Genomic DNA, 12,769 nt, shown 5'->3' on the forward strand with positions numbered 1-12,769 from the left:
TTCAGGATGCTGGGAACACTTTATGTGAATGTTAAAGTGTGAATCTGCACCACAGAATACAGTTCCTTGCTACTAGAAAAGACTAAATCACTTCAGATTGGAGTAGTAATGTGCAAATCTTTATCTAGCTTGAATCACGATATAATATTTTGAGATTCAAAGCCATTAATTCAGCTTCTCAGCTCCTGAGGTAAGAGAGACTGTGGGTCTCTCCCCTTCCACATCTAAATCCAGAGGTGCAGATGAATGAGCAGCAGAGAAAATGTGTCTGTTAGTTCGCAGCTGCTTGCTGCCCTCCTGACTCAGCACTAAACCAACTCGTCAGTGTGGCAGGAGGGAAACCTACAGGTTGAAGTTATCATCTCTCCTGCAACCTTTTAAATCAAAGCCCCTGCCCTCTCGTGAGCTTTGATCCACAGTGAACATAAGCAGGCTTCAGTGGGCTCTTCGGGGGCTTCCAGCTTAAGGAAGAATATCAACTTTTCCTTGATTTCCAGAGGGAGTTCAGAGTGCTGGCTGGCCTGAAGTGTTGCTAGAGGCTGTTAAACACATGCTGTTTGTTACTTGGACACTTGTGATTTATATGCAAAGAGTGCAACTTGTCACTGAGGTGTGGTCTGGCTTTCCAAAATGGATGGATGGTGTGGTGGGCCCCGTGACGGCCGGCATTCAGAACGTGGCTGTTGCTTGTTGCTCAAGTCCCCTCCAACCCCTCTGCAGGAAGGGCGACTCCAGGTCTCTGTCTGCCTAGTAAACGTGCGTGTGGGAGCTGGGTTCATCCAGGCGCCGTTTGGAAGCCTTGGCTTGTTTGGATGAGGCCACTGCTGAGGAGCAGGGTTGAGATCATGGGCAGTCAGATCTCTGACGGCGGGTCGGAGTTGCTCGCTCTGCCGCAGGCCAGTCCGCCCAGGCGGGGAAGGCCGCTCTTCTGGGGAAGTTTGGCCCAAAGGTTTTTTTAACGTCTCCAGCTTTTCTCTAATACCCAAGCCAAGAAACTAACTGAACTTGCAGCCTCTTAATATGAGTGGAGAACATCCTGAAAATAATTGCTGCAAACAAAATTAATCTTAGGCTGCCGGCAGAACACCCCTGAAGGATTGCCTTCTAAGTGCTTGGAGTTAGATAAGAAATAAGCTCTCTTTAGTGATGCGTGTGCTTTCTAAATAAACTCCTTTTAAACAGGCTTGCTGCTTAAATCTGTTTATTTACTGTGGCACATTGTGCAGATTATGTTTTAAGGAGCTCAGCAACAAACATCAGAGCTTTTACATACGTGAGATCTGAAGGAAAATGGGAGTGAGATTTCAAATATCCCATTAATCTTTTCACTTTAGGTCTGAGCCAGCTTCAAATTGCGCCGAACTGCTGCCAAGTGTGAGTGAGTTTCAGTCCAAATAAAGGAGACTTGGCAGGTCTGAGCCGCCAGGCTTTGTTTCAGGAGTGTTTCAAGGAGAGGGGAGATGGCGTTTTGGTTGAGCCTCTGCCGGAGCGGCGCAGTGCTTCGTGGCAGCCGGGCCTCAGCTGGCCCCAGCTGTGCGTGCTGAAGGTGCACTTCGCTTTTTTACATTTCTTTGCTTATGTTTTTAATCTGCATGTACGGAGGTAGCTGTTAAAATGCTTGTACATTGGAAGCCTGGAGCGCGACGTGACTTAATCCCCCACACATGTGCGGTTCAGCCTCTGCCGGCCGCTGTGATTTAAGACTTCATGCGAAGTCTTTATCTCAGTGACAGCTGCAGGATTTTGCTCCTTTTGGATCAAGTTCTGCTGCTCCCATCCACCTGCAGTGAACCTGGGCTCCTTATGTTGGTCTTCTGTGATGCAAAGCCAGAAGGGTTAAAAGGGAATAACCAGAAACACACCGTGAGCAGGCTGCTGCTGGCGGAGCTGCGGTGAGAAGCCGAGTGGTCTCCGGGATGCGGCTCGTCTGCAGTCACATAGCCTACCCGTGAAAATTAAGAGATATTTTTGGGTTTGCCTTTTGTTTCTGAGGCTGTGGATGAAGCAAGCTGTTCCTCTGAGGCTGGGAGTCAAGCCGCCCTGCTCTGTGGGGTGGCAAGCAGGAGCTGTCTGGAGGGACGAGCTCTCAAGTTACTGCCTAGGGAAAGGGAGCTCCCTCAGTCCAGTGTGTTACCACCTCAGGGTCTGTGCATGCAGTAACCCTGAAAATCCCTCCTGCAATCTGCCTGCTTCGTGCTCTGCACGATCAACTATTTGCAAAGTCTTCCCAAACTCCTGTTCTCTGAATTTTCCTCGAAATAAGGGATGTTATGACAACAGTAGCAAAGAGGTTGTGGCTTCTCTTGTCTCTTGCAGGCATAAATCAGAGTATCTGCTGCACAGCACAAGCACTGGCTAATTTTGACAGGATTTCAGGTATTAGCCTGGAAGTATTTGGCTGTGATCTGAGTGATGACATCCACCAAAGTGCTTGTCTGCTGCAAAGCACTTACTGCTTCGGTGGGATTTGGGGTGACGTGTGCCTAGGTCTCTTGCAGAACCCTAGGATGAAACATAGGAACTTCTGGAGTGTCACCAATCCTTGTTCTTCCTCCCCTGTGTCATGCCCTTCCCACTCCAGTGAATGTTTTCACTGTGGGTATAGGCCTGTCAGTAAAAAAAGTGATTGAATAATTACCTGGAAGACACTTGTATTTTTGGCAGACACACCTTTTCATTAACATTTTGAAGCCTTCTGCTGACTGGAAAGCAGGTTTAGGTGCCTCCACTTTGCCTTGACTCTATGACTGTAGATTCTCTGCTGCTTTCAGCCTGGCTGCTAACTTTGCTAAGCTAAAGCACTGAAAAAACCTGAATAGTTTGGTGCCTGCAGGCCTTTTTCTCTTAATAGCCTCTGCTTCGTTTTAAGATCATCCAGACTTCTTCAAAATAGAACAAAATTATGTAGCTGGACAAGACCTTTTCCAGGAAAGTTTTTGTATACTTCTCCAGCCCAGTCACTTGTACCTCTTTGTGCAAACGCAGCACTCAGTTTGTACCTCTGCACCTGGTAATGCTCCTGGACATCTCTGGGCACTATTTTCTCCCTCTTTTTCCCTCCTAGAACTTGCTGGAGAGAATCTGCTATGTTTGGATTTTCCCACATCCTGAGTATGCATGGAGTGAATGTGGCAACAGATTGTAGAGACAGGGTGGCACATCCTCCCACCCAAAGCTTCCCCACTTTTTATGCGTCTCTGGGGTGCCTAAGGCCTATCTCTGATGTTCCTCCTCCTCCCTTTCTGCTGACCTTGGCAGTCCTCACATAGACTTAGTTACTCCCTGACATCAAGCAAGCCAACACAAAGAAATCTGAAGTGCACTGCTTTTCCACACCTACAAAATCAGGTGTTAGCCCCTTTGCATGCCTGTGAAAAGCCAACAGTGAAAGAAGGATGGAGACTTCACTGTGTGATCACCTGTCTGGCCACTTAGCTAAAATCCAGTCCAAGTTTTGCCAAGGCAGAAACTTGGCCATTGCAGCAGCAGATGTCATTCTACTGAATTTCTGAATAAAATGTCATTGTGTGTTGGCACTGCAAAAGGCGTGTTACGCCTTGTAGACCAGCCAGCAAGGACAGGATTTCTGGCTGGGTAATTTGCACTTCCAAAGCAAGCCCGTGTTTTATGTTTGTGGTACCTGGGCCACTTGTCTGCCTTCTCTCGAGCCCACGTGTTGGTCTGGCAGGAGTGCCTCTGGGGTTAATCTGCTCTCAGAGACATTCAGAGCCAAGTGGTGACTTAAATGGGCACCCCATAGAGGGCTTTTTCCACAAGATTGTCTTCCATTGACACTACACACTAACAGCTGCTGGGGCTTGTATTCCTGAGCTGCCACCTCCTCCTTTCCAGTGTTTCTCCATGCTTAAGATGACAGAATGGATACTCATTTTGTCATCTGAGGGGGTTTTGTGGGGATCTGTGCCAGAACAGACAGGTCCCCGCGTGCTAAGTAAGAAGCTCTGCTTCCCAAAGCATCCCTGTTGGGAAGGGGACTCGGCTGTAGAGGAATTTCACCTGGGTGAAATGCAGAGCAAGCCACAGGTGTCTCTTCCATAACTCAGCTCTCTCTTGCAGTCAGTTTTTTTTCTACTAAATGCTGGGACTTCCCTAAAGTGCAAAGGTTTCTGCATTGCACACCTGGTAATCCCTGGAAATCCAGCTGACTGCTGACTTTTGCAGCAGCAAAACACGAGTGAGGCAGGAGGTCTAGTCTCTCTCTAGCTTTCAATGTTCTGCCAGTGCCACTTGTAGCAGCTGCCCTTCACTTCCCTGGACACCTCCAGCCCTGCAGGACAGCAATCTGCACCCATGAGTGTGTGTGCGTACCTCATTGCTGTATTAGACCCTGAAAAGAAGCCCACAAGTAGAGTGTGAAGTTGCTGGGGGAAGGACTGAAAATTGCATCCATTTTCGGAGCAAAAGAACATCGACAAGCCCTTTTTCAGCAGCGAGTGTCTGATGAGGGCTGAATTGATCCTCTCCTCTCATTCTTTCTTTGTGTCTTTTTGATGCTTAAATGTATACTGATAAGCCTTGTTTCTTTCTCCACCTTTGGAAAAAAAACCCAACAACCCAGCCTTTACTGCATGCCTGTTGGGAAGCTGTCCCTTAGAAGTCTCTCTTAGTTCAGACTTATCTTTCTGGCATTTTGGGGCAGCCAAATGCAGTTCTGTCCTCTCCGGCTGCAGCACTCGTTGGAGCCGTCATTGCTTCTGGGCCTGCGAAAGGTGAGATTCAGCCAAGTGAAAATGCGCTGCAGCCAGTGAGAAGCATTACAAGAAGCCATCTTCTGTATGTTGATTTATTTTTTCTCTTGCAGTGCAACTTATACACTTCCACTGCTCCCTAAAGAAGACAGATGCGTCTTTTTTTTTTTTTTTTTTTTAAAGTTGGAAACTTTAGGAAATGTGTTTTTGTTTTGCTTGGAGGTAACTAAAAATTGCTACATTAATTTTAAGTCCATTGTTGAATAATAACTGCCTGGAGGTTTGTTACTTGTGTAGCAGGTTGGTGCCTGATGTGATTTTTAAAATGACCAAGACATAAAACCCTGAGAGCAAGAATTTATAGAGAAGAGATAAGAAAAATTTTATTAAGAAGAGAATGAGCTTGCCTTTCAATTTATTTTTTTTTCCTTAATGTTATCTGGGGCCAAAATGTCCCAGCATTTAGGTCATCCTGAACATTGGCATTCTCTCAACAGCACTTTCAAGGGCAAGTATCTCCTGAAGTGCTGAATAATAGATCTTGTGCCCTTCCTTCAGAGGAAACCCTGTGCAGTGCAGTGAAATGCTCTCTTGTTCCACCATCTAATAACCTGCAATATAATCTTCCAAATGCAGTATCAGTGAGCCTACACACGGGACACACGCTGGTCCAAAATGTGCATCCCTCATGCTGGGGTTTGGACCCTTTTCTTCAGTGGGGGCTCCGTGGTCCTTTCAGGGATGTTTGGGTGGCCAGGCTGCTGGTTAGCATCTTGGGTGCCAAAAGTGCCAAAACAGATCCCCTGACCAAGCCTGTAGGAAATTGTGGCATGTTATGCTTCAAACCATGGGGCTTTGGGGGGCTGCCCAAACAGCCTTTTCCATAGCAACTTTCATGTTTCTGTAACGTTATCTATTATAAAATTATTTCTCTGGATGATGCGTGAGGCTGAAGTTTGGAAAGAATATATATATATATATGTATATATATACATATATATAATACAGGAGTAGCTGCTGGGAAGTTCCAAGCTTAGAATAGTATTCCTTTGGATAATAAAAAGCTTGTGTTTTATTTTTTAAATAGTGGTTGTTCTAAAGTGGATCTGATCTTATAAGAGAGAGTTGCTTTTGAAGCAGAAAGGGAACCAAACATGCCCATAACGAATGAAGCAGCGCACACATAGAAACCCCCACAATTCCAGCAGTACGTTCATGAGAACATTATGCATATTCATAGAAACAGTGCTAAAACTAATGGTTTGTTCTGTGGGTGGAAACACAAGTCAACTGAAGTTCTAGGAGACAGGCCTCAAATAGTTGCTGTATTTTGAAATCTGGGCCTGTGACTTGGTTGCTGATAAATGTGTATTCCATGCAAACTGGGGTTTAATGCAAAGGCTCTCTGCTGAGCAAAATGTTCTCTCATGCTTCATCTCTGCAGCCCTTGTTAGCTGGGTCTGTGGATCTAGATGGCTCCAGGGACTCTGACAACCAAACTGCAATTATTCCCAATTAAGTAGCCTGATATTTACTTAAGTCTTTTTGATTCTTTAAAAAATATTAACAGCAATTTAGATGTTTATGGCACATTTAATAAGCTTAAGCTGTTACACTACTTCTATATCGTGTCAGGAAATGACATGCACCATATTGTGAACAGCAAATCACGGTATTGGCATTTCATTTTAACACTTGTGATAGCCTCTTGCAATTCTAATAGCAATGAATGGCTCCATGGTATCCTGGCTACTTCTGGTAAAGTGCTATCAGTGTAACTGAGAGCCACATCCTTTCCAAATAAAACTTGGGGGAATACTGTGTAATGAGAGCATGAGAAGCAGAAACAAGCACCATATCTTCAGAACAGGACAATCTACACTCTCTGTGACCAAGAGGATCATTGCAGCTGTTTTAGATATGATGAAATGGGATTTGGGTTTTTAAGATCCGGGGGGAGAGAATTTTTGTCTGCTTGTTTGCTGCTGTGGTGCTGCTGTTGGTCCCCAAAGGAAGTGATGGCTGTACATCAATCAGAGAGGGCTGCGCAAAGGCATCTGCAAACATGAGCATTTGTTGGGATACTAGCAGCAGAGGTGACTGCCCTGCACCCCCTGCAGCGCTGCTTGCAGGGCTGTGACTGCTCAGGCAGTGCTCACCAACCCTTTTGGCGTTGCTTGCAGAAGCCCTGCCTGAGGGGACGGCTGCCAAGGGCTGTACAGCTCCAGGGATGTGACGTCTCACCAGGGGCTCGCTCTCAGAGGTGTTTAGATGAGAAACCACCAAAAGAAGTTGGCAGTAAAGGATAGGGATGCAAGGGTGTAGATGACTTCTGTCCTTCAGCCCAAATGAAAGCAGTGCCTTGGACTACTGCCTTGCCCTGCTGCCAAATGTAACTTGGATAAGAATTAGGACTAGGTTCTTGATGGTTTGTAATCACATAAGGTCTCGCAATGATTTCTGAAAGTGTGTAGCTGCTAACCCCAGTGTCCTGGCCACTTTCCAGCTCATATAATTACCGTCTGTCTTTCTTGCCCCCTTCCCTCCACACCCCTGTAGTTTCAATTAGATAAGTCATTCTTTACTCCTCTCCACAATAATGCATGAGCTTGTGTTCTCCCCGTAGAGTAAACTTCCAACACTCACTATTTTTTTTTTTTTATCTAGACATCATTTGTTTTACATTGTGGTTTCATTATCTAATTAGTATTATCATGTCAGCGAGCCTGATGCAACCTGCCCGGTTTTGGGGCCTGAAGGTTTGTAGGTAGTGCAGCATACACTTATTTTATTAACTTTCTAAACTCTGGACCAAATCAATTATTTTGAATTGTACCAGGCTCCTCAGTGGTGAGGTTTTGTCAGGAGGATGATGGCTAACTTGTTTCTACATGGTAACACAAACATCAGAAGTCAGAGTCCTTAATGACTAATTTCTGGCCACTGTGTGGTTTTTGCGCAGCATTTTAAAGAGCACCATGGGGATGCTCAAACAGCGGTTTTTGACTTAAGCTAATGGCAAACAAAAGTGTGTGGCGTTGGCTAAACCAGTTTTTTGAAGGTGGTTAGGGAGATGGCAAATATTCGGGGTGGCTGCGGCAGTGCCTGGCATGGTGACATGAAACTAAAACAAGCTGACCTTCATTCGGCTCCAGCTGTGCATGTGGCAGCCTCAGCCCTGGCTCCAGAGTGGGAGATTTTGAAGTTTATAATGGCTTCGGTAATTTTTCCTGATATGCTGTGTCTGTGCCCCTGTAAAACAGTTTGAGCTCAGTGGCTCGCTGGGTATGACTGGCTGGGCGTAAGCATTTCTAGTGCTTTTGAAACTCAAATGACTTTTTTTTTTTTTTTTTTTTCAGCAACGAAAGCAAGTCCTTTACCCTCAAATGTGAGCTGGGAGCAAATGGACAATGATTTTTCATGAGCCAGTCTGTTGTCGGAGCAGCGATTCTCATTGACAGAGAAGTTAATAAACATTAGGAGGATATTCCACAATTGACATTTCCAGTCCGTTCCTTTAATCCTGGTTGTAATTCAGCTCAGGACCTTACGGAATCTTGAGCTTCCCAACCCGTCATTTGAATGTGGTGGGTGGAATTAAATTCAGTCTAGTTCAGATGTGGCAAAATTGATCTTTACTTTCTGTACTTAGCTGGGATTAGCCTGGGACTGTAAATTTTTGGAAGGAGACTGTGCAGCTACAGTATGCTAATGGTATGGTACTTAGGTTTGCTGTATGGAATACACAAAAGGCGTGGTATAAATACGAAATAACTACATACAGTTAAGGAAGAAAAGAAAATGCAAGAAGAGTAAACTGTCCCCAGAATCTTTTGAGAATATACTGTTTGCTCAAGGAGGAGAGTTTAATTAAACTCCAGGGGTGAAATACATCCCGGGGGAGAGGGCCGGCACATGGCTTATGAATCAGAATTGCACATTAACCTCTTTCTTCTGGTTCACACACAGATGTATGGGATGAGTGTTTGCTTCTCTAGTCATTGGGGAAAAATCATTGATGCAAGCAGGGGGAAGGAAGATGGTCTTTAGGACTTTGGGTGGTTTTCTCGCCTTTACCCCCTCTGTTCTGCTCCATTTCAGAACCCCAAGCCCCAAAAATCAGTTCATTACCCACTTGCTGTTGATTGTCTTTCTCCTTTCAGTTGCTCAGGATTGCTGGTGAGCTCCACTTGTGCCTTCTGGAAGTTTGTGGGTTGCTGACAGCCCCATGCAGGGCACTGAGTGTGGTTGGAAGGAGGAGATGCAAAGGCAACACACAGAAGTGTCTGAACTCCACAGAGGATCGGAGTAAGCGACCTACCTGTCCCAAGGCAGCTGTACAGAGCATGTCTGAGTCTGGGGATTGATCTCTGCATCAAAAGAACGTAGGAGAAAACAGTATGTACCCTATAGAGAGCAGCATCTGCTGGAGTGTTGCGAAGTACTCTTTGTTTTGGTGAGAAGCCATGGAAACACTGGAGTAAAACCATTAGGAGGTTGTGTCTGCTTCCTGCCTTGCTTTCTGCACAGTCTGTTGCAGGTTTAATGAAAGCAAATGTGGCCTTTGGGCATGTTTCTGCTCACAGGGGTACTGTGCAGGCTGCTATAGCCGTTAATTTGATAAAAATTAGTATAGGGCAAATCTTGACCTCTTCCGAAACCAGCTATGGAAAATGAAATATTCTTCATCTGCCTGCTGTGGTTTTTTTTGGAGAAGTGTCTTACCAAGCCTGGTGGACACAATGATTGTTATGTTTAGTGTAGTAGAATGACATTATTCTGCTTCAGAAGTAGTTAAATAAGTCAAGTACTTAGGAAAAGTCAGTTCTTTGCTAGCTCTGAGCAGTCTTGCTGGTAAGATGGACAGTACCAGTAGAATTGCACTGACAAAACATTCACACTTGGAGACGGAAGTAGTATCAGTGAGAACTTTGAGCATGAAGAGAACAGGTGTGTGCCAGAGAACAAAATCTCTGACTGGCAACTACTTCAGTGTAAAGACCAAATCCAGACCTTGAAATCCTACTGATCAGCTGCAGCATTAGTTACAATAAGCTTTATGTGGTGTTAAAGTAGCTTGAAAGCACCCTTAGAGTGAGTGATAAGGTTTTTGTGGCAACTGGGTGTTTTCCTGACTCCTATTACCCTGGGCTTTTGCAGGAAAAGTGGCTTTTATGTAAGTTCAAATAAACTCTGCGTGTGTATGTATGTGAGTGCGGTGACTGTACACTGCGGGTCTGGGAACACCGGACTCACTTCTTCCTGTACATCCTGTACGGACAGACTCTACCAGGGAAGGGGCAGCTCTGGAGCCCAGGGCAGACAAACTGATCAATAAACCACATGGGGTCCAACATACTGAAGACAGGTCTGAACACGTTTATTAAACCTACGCTAGTCTGAGCTGAAAAATCACTGCATCGTACAAATCCACATTTAGTTCACTCTGAGTAAAACTGCACTGTAAACATAAGCAAAAATCCATGGGCATTACTTACAGCTGATTTAATCTTTCATACAACATGTTTCAGTGAAAAGGGAAAAATCAGGCAGGGCATTTCCTATGCATGTGGGCTTTTCAGTGCAGCATGTGTGTAAACAAGTGCAGAGTTTGGCATTTCAGAGAATCAATAAAGCACATTATAGAAACTCAGAGCCGGGAGTGTTTCCCATCCTTTGTGTACTGGTAAGTCTGGGAACAGATAAATGAGTTTATAACATCATCCAGCGATACCACTGCATCTTTCTGAAGTAATTGGCCAATTCACAGAATGAAAGTTGCCATCCAAGGGCGCTAATATTAATTTCTATAAGAGCAACATTTATCTGGTATTGAGGTGTTATAGGGAGACCAGGCAGTCATCCTTTTCTTTTTTTTCTTTCTTTTTTTTTTTTCCCCTCAGTAATTCACTTCCTTTTAAGGCTGCAAGTAAGCAGAGTTCAAACTGACAGCAGAAAGAAAAATGTTGTCTTTTCATTGTTCCATCACTGTGGAACAGAGTATGCTCAAAGAGAAGTTGGGTCACTTCTCTTTGCCAGAGGACTTTTTCAGCGGAGGCCTGAAGCTTTCATATTCCAGTGCTTGTGATACAGATGGAACAGGGAATGTCTCTCTGCTTATTATTCATGTTTTTCAGTGCTTGGAAGTAAGATGTGTTTGGTTACTAGTGACTAGTGGTTATTGTATCATAAGCCCTACACCAGCCTCCCATTCCCTCTGCCTTTGCTGCTGAGCTGTGAGTAACTGTACTTGTAAAGGGACAAGGAAGGATGGGAAGTGTTTGTGCTCCCCACCTCTGTGCTGTGTTGACCAAAACGCAGAGTGCTGCACCTCTGGGCACGACGTGGGGAGCAGAGCATCCCTATGCGAGTGAAAGCTGCTGGGTGTGTCAAGCTGCTGGGTTACGCCAAACTTGTGATGGGAGAAGGGTCTGCATCATCTTCCTGCTCCGTTGGAGGTTGTGTGTGAGATTGGAAAGGGTCAGAGCTGCTTTTGACTGAGAATTGCTATGGCTGTCTGGAGGGAGGAGCTCAGAATAGCAAACATGAAGGGTATTGAGACTTGTCACTGTCTCACCCGGCTCAGGGGCCTCAGGAGTTTTGTGGTGTGGCCAACAGAATTGAAAAAAAATTATGCAACCTCTCCTTGTTGCTTCAGTCATGCTCAGTATTGTAATAGCACAGGAGTAATCTCAGGGGAATTGTGAGCATCTCCATAGCATTCAATGACTCTCATTGTGCTGTCACCCTGCATAAAACAGATGTGAAGCCTGGACCTGAGGGAAGTTATTGTGCCAAAGGCCAAATGTTGGAGGTATGTTTAAAAAAAGGTCTAGTTCTCGTACTGAGTGTGAAGAGTAAAGCTCTTGGAAGATCGGTTTCCTTTTTTGTGCAAAATGGGCAGTGCCCATACAAGTCCAAAAGATAGACATGAGTGTGTGAAACTGCCTTGGAAGGGCAGCAAGGCTGGTGCTGTGCTCTAGCACGGCAGCCTCTGGTCCTACCCAGAACATGAGCGGATGGAAACGGCTCTTTCAGCCTGGATTCATGTCTGTGGGTTGGATCGAAACGTATCGCACTGGGAGCAAACTCGAATTCTTAAAAGGAAAAACCAAACTTGAAACCCCACAGACCTGAAGTGATTAGGCAGGCTTAAGATATGGAAAGTCCATGTGTAAAAAACAAAGCAAAATGAAGTGCAGGCGGCGGTGAGCACATGCGGTGGCATTTGCTTAATGTTGTTTGTCTCTGGAGAAGGAAGGGGTACCCAGAGGGTGGATAAAAGGTGTTTGCATTGCTGTGTGAAAATTAAAATCAGAAACTGAGTTAATCTCTGGAATAAATTCCTGTTGTGGAGCTGTTCCAGGAACGTCTCTGGCCCAGTGTGTTTAATCCCTTTGGTGAGTCTAGTGGTCTTTTCCTTCCTCACTGGGTGGAAATTGCTGGTTTAGTCCTTTTTTTTATAACTTCCACTTGCAAAGGAACATGTGCCCACCACTGCTTTTTGAAAGTGTGCTCAGGCACCACTTTTAGGAAGTTTATGGCACAGAAGGAGGATTACCTCCTCTGCCCTTCTTCCTCTAAGCCTTGGACCATCCTTCCTCTCTTATCTTTATCTTCATACATACCTGTATCAAATGATATTTCCCACAGTTTGGTGCTTGGATGGGTAAATCCGGGAAGTACAATAGCAGCATGGTGACATCTTTGATTCCTCTAAGCTCTCCTTTTATACCATCCTATGCAAAATGCTTGCAACACGAGTGTGTCAAGCACGGCAATAGCACAATCATTGTCAGTGGAAACACGGGTCCAGAAAGAATATTATTCATTGCACCATTGGGGAAATGAAATCAAATTAAACCCTGTTTCATTTGTTAGGGTAGGAGCTTATTCCTCATTGTGCCAGCAAATTTTTTATTTGCCTCAATAAGGAATTCATCCAAAGTCTAAATTTTGAATGGCGCCAAAAAAGAAAATCATTTAAGCTGTGCCAAATACTTTCTGTCATTTCTTCCTCATCAATCAGAAGTGAATCCCTTTATTTTTCTCATAACTTT

At 44.9% G+C, this 12,769-nt stretch overlaps 1 long non-coding RNA gene across 1 annotated transcript in view; it reads left to right on the forward strand.

The window, feature by feature from the left end:
• The window catches only part of LOC114017281 (uncharacterized), a 41,474-nt gene extending 31,160 nt beyond the window's left edge, over positions 1 to 10,314 (forward strand). Inside the window, exons 5-6 of the long non-coding RNA XR_003562235.2 lie at positions 8,069 to 8,296; positions 8,873 to 10,314. This is a non-coding gene — a long non-coding RNA (uncharacterized LOC114017281). The remainder of the gene's footprint in view (positions 1 to 8,068; positions 8,297 to 8,872) is intronic.
• The last annotated feature ends 2,455 nt before the right edge of the window (positions 10,315 to 12,769 follow it).

The sequence above is a fragment of the Falco cherrug genome, chromosome 4 (genome assembly GCF_023634085.1).
Source record: "Falco cherrug isolate bFalChe1 chromosome 4, bFalChe1.pri, whole genome shotgun sequence".
Taxonomy (NCBI): domain Eukaryota; kingdom Metazoa; phylum Chordata; class Aves; order Falconiformes; family Falconidae; genus Falco; species Falco cherrug.